An 11,323-nucleotide genomic window follows, 5' to 3' on the forward strand; every position below is an offset into this window, starting at 1 on the left:
GCCGACGCCGTGCACATGGAGCAATTGTTGCAGCAGAGGTCCAATCAGTACGCCCGGCAACTGCGTCTAGTGCCGACGCTGTCCACATTGGGTCGGTTCGACCATGATCCCGGGATGAATCCGAGCTCCTTTCGCGGACTCATCTGTTCCGTGTTCCGCGAGGAGCTGTAGCACATTCAAGGAACATTTGCCCCTCTTATCTATTTCCTTACCAGCGACATCCCCGAGGAAGTTCAGCAGGCACTCAGGACACAAGCTGCTGCGGTCGTACCGGCGCCGCAAACGGCTCATCCGTTCCCGCGCCGTACCCGGCCCCTGTTCAGCCAGTCACGTACGCGGATGTCGTACGCCGCCCAGCCCCATTTCCTGGGTCTTCGCCTTACGCCCCTCCAGTGGTCGCGATACACGCTGCTCAACCGCTTCCTTACTGGGCTGATCGGCGCCGGGAACCGCGGAGATTGATCTGTGGCACTCTTCGGATCAACGCCCGCTCTGCTACCACTGTGGTGAAGCCGGCCATCTCTACCGGCGGTGCCCATATCGCGAAATGAGTCTGCGCGGATTTCCTTTGGACAGTCCCCGTCCACGACTTGGAGAGCACCCTCAGAACATCGCCGAGCATGTCGCCCGCCAGCGTAGTTGCCTGCCTCCTCCCCGCCGCCCGTCTCTCCACTGCGAGTCGCGCTCGCCTTCTCCACGCCGGTGTTCGCCTTCTGAGTCCCGTTATGCTTCAGCAAAACGTGGTTCCTCGAGCCCTCATCGGGAAAGATATCTCCGGCGACCTTTGGAGGCGAGGCCGCCGAGCACCGATACGGCGCAAAGCTTCCACCACCGCACCGATCGACTCGCCCGGCGTCGAACGCCGCATCATCACGCATGAAGGAGCTCGACCCATCCATCGGCCGCCCTATCTTTTGCCCCCTCGGAAACGAGATACTATACAAACACAGGTCAAAGAGATGCTCACGGCCGGCGTCATCCAGCCGTCAAGCAGTCCGTGGTCGTCTCCTGTCGTCCTCGTGGAGAAGAAAGACGGAACACTGCGATTCTGCATCGACTACAGGAAATTTAACAGTGTGGCAAAGAAAGACATGTATCCGCTGCCGCGTATCGATGACTCACTCGACCGTCTTCTCCAAGCCAAGTACTTCTCTTCGGTAGACCTCAGGAGCGGTTATTGGCAGATAGAAGTCGATGAGAGGGACCGTGAGGAAACCGCTTTCATCACACTGGACGGGCTCTACGAATTTCGCGTCCTCTCATTCGGGCTCTGCTGCGCTCCGGCGACTTTCCAAGGAACGATGGACACCGTCCTCACAGGTCTGAAGTGGCAGACATGTCTTGTTTATCTTGACGATATCATTTTTTTCGCAACGTTCACGGCACATCTGCGCCACCTCAGAACTGTCCTCGAGGCCATTCTTTCCGCGAACCTCTCCTTCAAACCGCAAAAATGTCACTTTGAGCTCACCGAACTTAATTTTTTCGGGCACGTCATTAGTGTTGATGGAATCCGAGCTGACCCAGAGAAGCTTGCTGCCGTTGCTGCCTTTCCGGTCCCCGTTCACAAAGAAGCATTCCGACGTTTCCTGGGCCTGTGCTCCTACTATCGTCGCTTCATTAGAAACTTCGCCCAGCTTGCCAGCCCTCTGACGCTACTAACCGGGAATGATGCATCATTTTCTGGGGCAACCAACAGCAAACTGCCTTAGGCGAATTACGACGCCGACTCCAATCGCCGCCAATCCTAGCACATTTCGACGAAAATGCCGACACGTAGGCACATACGGATGCGAGCAACGTCGGTCTTGGCGCCGTTCTCGTTCAGCGGGAAGACGGTGTAGACAAATTAATTGCCTACGCCAGCCGCGCACTGTCGCGCACTGAGGTGAACTACTCTACCACCGAAAAAGAATGTTTGGCGGTAGTCTGGGCAGCAGCTAAGTTCCGCCCATACCTGTATGGCAAACCTTTTTGCGTCGTCACCGACCACCACTCGCTGTGCTGGCTGAAAAATTTAAAGGACCCTTGCGGCCGCCTCGCACGTTAGGCATTACGCCTGCGGGAATTCGATTTCACCGTAAGTTTGACCGGAAACACACCGACGCTTATAGCCTGTCACGCGCTCCCGTCGAACTTCCTCTACAAGACACCATCGACGACGATAGCTTCCTTGGAGCGATCAGCACGTCTTAGCTCGTTTCCAGGCAGCGTGCCGACGCCGAGCTGCGTCTGCTCATAGAACATCTCGAAACTGAGCACCCTGATATACCACGGTACCTGGCTCGTGGGCTATCATCGTTCTGCCTCCGGTGCGGGGTGCTTTATAAAAAGAACTTTACTTCAAGTCCGACAACTTACCTGCTTGTCATACCGTCTGATTTACGGGATTAAGTTCTCCTTGCCTGCCATGATGAACCGCCTTCCGGCCACCTTGGTGTTACACGCACCTTGTCCCGAATCCGGCAAAACTATTGCTGGCCCCAGCTGACTTTAAGCGTCAAGCGTTGTGTCCGGACATGCCGGCAGTGCCAGCAGCGGAAAAAACCGGCGCTCAAGCATCCCGGACTGCTTCAGTGCATTGAGCCGCCATAAATACCATTCTACAAAGCCGGCATGGGCCTTCTGGGGCCATTCTCTCTCTCGTCGACTGGCCACAAGTGGATCGCAGTCGCCACAGACTACTTGACCCGTTACGCTGAAACGAATTCCCTTACGCGAGGTACTGCCGCCGAAGTTGCCCACTTTATGCACGACATCGTGCTTAGACACTGCTCCCCATCGACCATCATTACTGACCGAGGCAAGGCGTTTACAGCCCGGCTCTTGCGTGACGTCTTAACGCTTAGCCATACAGCTGATCGACAAACAGCGTATCATCCCCAAACCAGTGGTCTTACGGAACGGCTGAACAAAACATTACCGGACATGATCTCGATGTACTTTCACGTTGAGCATAAAACGTGGGATGAGATCTTGCCGTACGTCACCTTCGCATATAATACAGCGACGCAGGAAACCACACAGTTTACCCTGTTCCGTCTCGTCTATGGCAGAGAGGTTCGCATGATGTTGGACGCGATGCTCCCATACGGCGATGAGGTAACCCCTGAAGCAGGCCACTTCGTGGAACAAGCAGAGCAAGCCCGTCAGCTTGCCCGCTTGCACATTAAGGATCAGCAATCCATCGATGCTCGACACTATGACCTTCGGCACAGGGACGTGCACTATGAGCCGGGTGACCAGGCATGGGTGTGGACACCCGTGTGCCGCAAGGGGCGCCGCCTGAACAGCGTCAACTACGAATTGTTCCCTATGGAACTGTGGTCGCCGGCTGTCAGCGCCAACGGCCTGAAGTCGTCCATGTAGTGCGCCTAAAACTGTACTTTTCGCGTGACTGAGCGCTGTGTGCACGCTGCGTTTCGTACCTTTATCTCCTTACCCCACGTGCGAACTTGACTCTCCTCAGCTCTCAACTAGCGCCAGATGTATAGTTCACCTCACCCCTATTTTTGTTTTTTCCTTCTCTCCCTGTGCATAACCCATTCCACATCGAGACGATGTTTGATTTCGCGGGGGGAATAATGCCACGTGCCTAACGCGCCGCGCGGCCTCCACGCTTAGTCGAGACGACGGCGAAGCGTTGGTTGGCTCTCGAGGCGCTCTGGCTCTGTGACCTGGACCGTGCCTCTCTAAAAAGCTCTCAGTCTTGAGTTCTCCCCGACGCCTACGTGCACGGCTCCTCAGGTCGTGACAATATAAAAGAAAACAAGAAGGGATGAAACAATTCAGGGAAAAAACTTAAACCAGATAATACACGTAGAAATGCATAAATGAGCTAAGAGCAATATGCTTGGAAGGGGAAGCTACGTATGAAAACAGGACTGCTCAAAGTTGAACGTTATAGACATCAAATATAAACGAAGAGAGAGAGATCTCGACTGTATCAAGGTGAGGACAAAGAGGATTAAACACTTTTGCATTCTGTTTAGACCGGAGAGGGATTTTAGGAACGCACAAACTTGGAACTGTCTGAAATCCCTTATGCTCTTTCGTGGTACACGCAAAAGGATGCACGCTGGAAGCTGAGGGCATAGAATGTGACCACAAAGAAGTTTTTACAAGAAAATTATATCTGCCCTCACACGACGATAGTTTATAGAAGGAAGCTGCGGTGAGTTATTCCGTCTGGAGCGAGAGTTGTGCTATAAAACCGATTTTGAAATATGCGTAAAAACTTTAGCTGAACTGTGTCGTTTGTCCCAGTTCGATTTGCAAGTGCCACTCCAAACAACAGATGCATACTCCAAAAGCGGCAAGCATATGGACAGGTACAGTTTTATGAAAGGAAGTGGGGCTCGGAACTGTCTAGAAAGCCTGCAGATGAAACCGAGTGTACGCATAGCCCTTAGAGCAATGCGTTTAGTATGAAAGAAGCTGAGGCTACGGTCGAAAAGTACGCCGAGGTCATTAATTTCTTCAACCCTAGACAACAGCATACCATTCACAGAATAACAGTAGAGAAGGCTGTGTGTTTTACGCGTAGATGAGACAACTTTGCTTTTCGAATTATTGAGTCAGCCCGTTCTTCAAGCACCAGTTAGAGAATGCGGATATGTCCGATTGCAATGACGAGCGGTCTTGAAAAGAATGTATTACCTTGAATATTTTATATCGTCAGCATAAATGAGAAAGGAGGAAGGAGTCTTTGACCACGAAGGAAACGTCATTATTAAAAATATAGAAGAGAAGGGGGCCTAATACAGAGCCCTGAGGAACTCCGCTGGTTGCAGTATAAACAAAATGGGGTCTGTCCATTGACACTGACAAAGCAGGAGCGATCAAGAATATAGTTGCGCAGGAGGGCTACAATTGAAACGTCGATGCCGGAGGGCAGAAGCTTTTGAAGGAGTAATGAGTGAGCAACAACGTCGAAATCTTTGCTCAAATAACACTACACAGCGTCTACCTGATCCTTCTGAAGGACTTCAATTGAAGTACACGCCATAAAAGTTACAACGTTAATTGTAGTAGAACTACCCGTTACGAAGCCATGCTAATTAGGTGTGGTGACATGTTTTACATGTTTTATGTGGAAGGAAATTACTTTAAAGTACATTGTGGAAAGCTAATTCAAGAAGCTTTGAGATTGCACAATTGCAGATTGCGAGAAATGCAGATTGCAGATTGCGAGAAATGGTGTGGTAGTTCGAAACATCAGATTTGCTTCCCGATTTCAAGAAAAGAAAAACACGTGCCGTTTTCCGCACGTGGGGAAGGGCAGAATTTTTCAAACGGCTATTAAATGTTGTGGTTAAAACGGGGATGGAGATAGTACTGAAGGATTTTATTATTTCGGCTGGAGTGCCATAAGGTCCAGGGGACAAAAGTGGTTTCAAACGCTTAAGGCCCTCACTTATCAACTTCTCGTCACAAAGGACGGCATTAGGGGCATGAGCTGGAAGGCATACGGAATCGAAATGTGGAGATTTGTACACGGAGGAAAAGCGTTGAGCAAAACTGTCAGCAACATTCCGAATTTCATTCCCGTCAGAGTAAACTAAGTGAACGCCTAACAGATATTCGAACGCTTGCGGACTTATCGCCAGAACTCAGTAGGATGATTAGAGGCGCTATTCTCCAAAGATTCAATATAGGAGTCATGGTCCCGCTTGTACAGGCGTTCATTCATCTCCCCATGTATATCAAGACCAGGGCCCGCTGATTAAGTTTTAGCGCTGTGCTAAGTTCCATGGAAAACCAGAACGGAAACTTGCTGGGTGTGGGAGTGTGCAGAGGTATGTACTCGTGCATACCATTATTAACTATTTCAGTGAAGGGACTGACCTCTTCGTCAACTTCACTGATTTCATTTAAAAAGGACCAGTTGACAGTAGGCAGGAAACCGAAGAGACCAACATAGTCGCCAAATGCACAGGCGAAAACGAAGAATTTTCTCCCACAATCTGAATTAGCAGAAGTTGGGGCGGAAAGAGAAGTCGTTATTACAAGTGGAGGATAAAATTATCTCCGCGAGTCAGTGATATGTCAGAGGTCGAGATTCCAACACTTTCAAAATCTGATAAACAAGCGTCAAGAACATTACTGCAACAGTTTTCAATTAAATTGCGCTGCTGCAAAGAGTTAAAAGTTATGATATCTAATGGCAGGTTGCACTTACTACATAATGATTGTTGTCAGAATATGTAATTGTTCCAGTTAAGACCTGGAGTATTAAAATGTCTTAAAATGTGTAGTTTATGTCTTCTAATAGAAGTGGTAACATATTCGATAGAGTCGAGTACAACAACACAGGCTAGATGGGCAGATTAGAGGAAATGTAGAAAGCTGCCAATAAAAGATTTTGATGTCGAGTTAAAGTGAGCACTAAAAAGACAGATTCTTCGATGGTTTCCAGGTAGGAACGTCGAACACACTGCACGGAACTGTCAATAGCAATGAGCACTCCCCCTCCTTTTTGTGCTTATTCATGACGGTAGCTTTGCTGATTCATGGTGGTGTTGATTCATGGCGGTAGCTTTGAAGATCGAAATAATTACTAGGAAAGAAGTCACCTGAGTTGACTTCGGTAGACAGCCGGGATTCAGTAATTGCAACAGCGGACTAACAAGAGGCTCATCTACTAGAAAAAAATTCAGTTCTCTTAGTCCGAACAACTCAAGCATTTTGATAGTAGCAGTCCAGGTTAGGGGTGACTGCGCTCAGCCGTCAGCTCGGAAGGATTCAACATACCACCGTGTATATTTCCACGAAAAGCCTTGAATATGCACCCCGTTGGCCACATCGATGGCTTAACAAGCTGATCGTAAGATTCCCCACCGACTGTGAGGTCGAAGGACGAGTATGCGTTATACCTAGCTTTCAATTGTCGGTAGGAAAGGGGGTGATATTCACGGACTTGAGGTGGTTAGTCAGTTCAACCGGCGTTGTTTCAGGGCACAGCTTATATAGAGACGAAAATAGCCTTCGGCCGCTTCTGAGGTCTGGCAAAGTTGAGGGCGGATGAGCTCGCCGACCCAGTCAAGGCTGGGCTTCGGTACTTCTTCGGTGCATCAGGCGAGTTGCACATAAGTGGGGGAACAGAGACAGAAGTTGGGGTGGCAGTCGAATCCACGGTTGCCATCCCACAGTGAAGGGCAGCAGAGCGGCTCCTGGGTGACTGGACCACACGGGTAGGATTGCTTACTGACAGGGACTGGACAAAAGGTAGCTCACGCTGCGATGAAGCCGTTCGTTGTACATGTCCTAATAATAATAATGTAATAAGAACACAGCACACTACTAATACAGCACACACAGCACACCACAGCACACCACAGTAATAAGAGCACAGCACAGTAATAAGCACAGCGTCACGAACAACCAGCGGAACCGTCCAGGCACAGATCAGAGACCGCGTTCAGTCCAGAGCATGCACGAGTGACCGAGCGTTCGGCGCTCGAGCTTCGGAGTGTTCGGCGCTCAAGCTTCGCAGTGTTCGGCGCTTCGCGTCGTCTTCTTCGTTGAGCGCCAGCGTCTGAAGATTTTGAAGCCCGTGTCCAGTCTTACAATTTCCCCCGGGCGAAAGGCCGCCATCCTGGCGGCATAGGGTGATGTGACGACGGCGAATCGTAGTAAGGTTTGAGGCGGGTCGTGTGGACAATTTCGCGGCCTCGGCGGCGATGATCAGGGGTGGCGTAAGGGGTTCGATGAGGTAATTGACGGGGGATGTCTGCTGAAGGATACGGTAGGGTCCCTGGTATTTGTTAACAAGTTTGGAGGAAAGGCCAGGATCAGAGGTGGGTACCCAGAGCCAGACCAAAGAGTCAGGAAGGTAAGCGGGAGAAAGTGCAGAGGGATCACGGGTGCTTTTCTGCTGCTGCTGGGCGTGAGAAGTGAAGGACTGGGCAAGCTGTCAGCATGCTTCGGCATAAGTTGCGGCTTGAGAAAGAGCTGTAAATTCGGGAGCATCAGGGCAGTAAGGTAGAATGGTGTCCATTGTGCAAGAAGGCTCACGGCCGTACAGGAGAAAGTACGGCGAGAATCCGGTGGTGGCTTGAGCAGCGGAGTTATAAGCGTATGTGACAAAAGGTAGAACGTGGTCCCAGTTACAATGGTCGGAAGCAACATACATGGCCAGCATGTTGACGAGGGTGCGATTAAAACACTCAACCATGCCATTTGTCTGGGGATGGTAGGCGGAGCTGGTGCGGTGAACAACGTTGCATTCCTGAAGGAGAGCTTCAACAACTTCTGAGAGGAAGGCCGGACCTCTATCACTGAGCAGCTCTTTGAGCGCACCATGGCGAAGAATGATGCGATGGAGAATGAAGGATGCAACGTCGTGGGCTGTAGCTGATGGTAAAGGCGATGTTTCAGCGTAACGTGTCAGGTGGCCGATGGCAACGATGATCCAGCGGTTCCCGGTTGATGTGCTGAGAAGAGGGCCATAGAGGTCGATGCCAACACGCTCGAAGGGCTGTACTGGGCAAGGCAGCGGCTGCATAGGAGCGGCGAGTCGGCGAGGTGGATGTTTTCGTCGCTGGCATGTGGTGCAGGACTGAACGAACTGGCGGACGTAACGGGCCATCCCACGCCAGTAGTACCGCTGTCGTAGACGGGTGAAAGTCTTCAAGAATCCGGCATGGGCAGACTGGGGATCATCGTGATTGGAAGAGCAAATGAAGGAGCGCAGATGTGTGGGAATGACGAAAAGCCACTTGCGACCATCCGTGAGATAGTTGCGGCGGTAAAGGAGCTCGTCTCGGATGGCGAAATTGTGGGACTGACGGCGGAGAGCACGGGAAGGAGGTCGAGACGATTGGCCCGATAGGAGATCAAAAAGGCAAGTGATCCACGGGTCCTTGCGTTGCTCGGAAGCTATATCAGCGAACTCAAACTTCAAAGAAGGCAGGGCGGATATGCAAGGCGCTGCCTCAGATGGTACAGGGGAACGTGAGAGGGCATCAGCATCGGCATGTTTGCGGCCGGAACGATAGATAAAGCGAATGTCGTACTCTTCGAGTCGCAGAGGCCATCGCGCCAGTCAACCAGAGGGATCTTTCAAAGAGGACAGCCAGCAGAGAGCGTGGTGATCGGTGACAACGTCAAAAGTGCGCCCGTACAGGTAGGGGCGAAATTTGACGATCGCCCAAAGGATTGCTAAACACTGCTTCTCGGTGACAGAATATTTGGTTTCAGCTTTTGTGAGTGTCCGGCTAGCGCAAGCGACAACGTATTCGTCCAAGCCTTGCTTGCGTTGAGCGAGTACTGCACTGAGGCCGACGCCGCTGGCATTGGTGTGGAGTTCCGTCGGAGAACGAGGGTCGAAGTGACGCAGAATTGGTGGAGTGGTGAGGAGGCAACGGAGTGTCGTAAACGCTTCATCACAGGCTGGTGACCAGGCCGAAAGGTCGTGGCTGGAAAGGAGCTTGTGCAGGGGGTCGACGATAGTGGCAAAATTGCGGACAAAGCGGCGGAAGTGTGAGCAGAGGCCCACGAAGCTGCGGAGGTCTTTTACAGAAGGGGGCTTTGGAAATTCGGCCACAGCTCGCAACTTGGCCGGGTCCGGGAGAACGCCATCCTTCGACACGACATGTCCGAGAGTGGTGAGCGGCCGAGCTCCGAAGCAGCACTTTTTCAAATTAAGTTGGAGGCCAGCGTCGGCCAGGCAGCGAAGAACAGTCTCGAGGCGCTGTAGGTGAGACGGAAAGTCCGGGGAAAAGATTACAACGTCGCCTAGATAACAAAGGCATTTGTGCCATTTCAGCCCTCGTAGTATGTTGTCCATCATGCGCTCGAATGTGGCGGCTGAAAAGCAGAGGCCGAAGGGCATGACATTAAATTCATAGAGCCCGTCGGGTGTGACGAATGCAGTTTTTGGGTGATCGGCCTCCACCATCGGCACCTGCCAGTAACCGGAGCGCAAGTCCAATGAAGAAAAGAACTCGGAGCTCTGCAGGGAGTCAAGGGCATCTTCGATACGGGGGAGAGGGTAAACGTCCTTGTGTGTAATCTTATTCAGACGACGGTAGTCCACGCAGAAACGGATGGAACCGTCTTTATTCTTGACCAGAACAACTGGCAATGCCCACGGACTGTGCGACGGTTGTATCACGTGACGGTGGAGCATGTCGGTTACCTGGGCGTCAATGATGCTGCGCTGAGCGGCTGACACGCGGTACGGACGTTTGCGCAAAGGGGCATGAGTTTTAGTGTCAACACAGTGGGTAACAGTGGTGGTGCGGCCCAAGGAAGGTTGCTGGTAGTCAAATGAAGCTTGAAAACGCTGCACAATGGCGACAAGCTGGTCTCGTTGAGTAGACGTCAGGGCGGCGTTGACGGAACGGTGAAAAATATCTGCAGACGACTGATTCATGATGGGAACAGGCGTAATGGCGCTGACGTGAAGGCCGGTCGCGCTATCGACGAGGGGGTATGCGGAGGCGGGATCGAGAACGGCAACGCTACCAAGCGATTGGCTACGGAGTAAAGTGGTAGGGCAGGAGAACGGGTTGGCCACATAAATAGCGCTGGAGCCACGAACAATTGTCAGCACAGCATGAGTGTCATGGATCTCTCCGGAGAACACTCGGACTGAAAGAATAGACTAGGCGACGGGTGTACCCACACAAACGCACAGTTAATACACCCTACATGACACGCACACTAAAACACAAAACTAACAAAACTAACAAAACACACAAAGGCTATAAATAAAGACGACCCGGGCACACTGCTACCTGTCGCGTCGGCGTTAGCCGTTCTTGGGCTGGCGTTGCTGGCGGCGTTCGACGTGCTTGGGCTGGCGTCGATGGCGGCGTCGCTGGCTGTGTCGTACAAGCTCCCGGTCCAAGCACCCGTGGAGGTGTTGCTGGTGTTGTTGGCGTTGTGGCACCACCCGGATGGGTGGCAACAGCGCTGGAAACCCCCCGGCCGTAGCAGGTGGTAGTGTCTTCTGTTGACTCCACGGAACGGGCTAAGGCACGGCAGGAAGTCCACGATGCGATGTCGTAGAACGCGAGCTCACCGGAGCAGTAACCGTCGTCGCTCTCTTCCAGCCGATGTGTCCCTGACCTGCCGGAGCATCCGCTTCTCTGCTGTTCCCCCCACAGTGCCTCGCTCTCACTCGCCTTTTTATAGCCTCGGTGTTAGTCCACGTAAGCCTTGTCATCGTCATCTTCTCTTCTCCACCAATCATCTCTCTCCACCTTATCGAATGCTTTTTCTTGCTTTTCTTTATTCTTCGATTAATCCCCGTCGTCTTCTTCACACCTCTTTCCTTTACAATTTAATTTAGGCTCCTTAATCTATGTGACAAGGG

This window comes from Amblyomma americanum, chromosome 4, assembly GCF_052857255.1.
Source record: "Amblyomma americanum isolate KBUSLIRL-KWMA chromosome 4, ASM5285725v1, whole genome shotgun sequence".
Classification (NCBI taxonomy): Eukaryota; Metazoa; Arthropoda; class Arachnida; order Ixodida; family Ixodidae; genus Amblyomma; species Amblyomma americanum.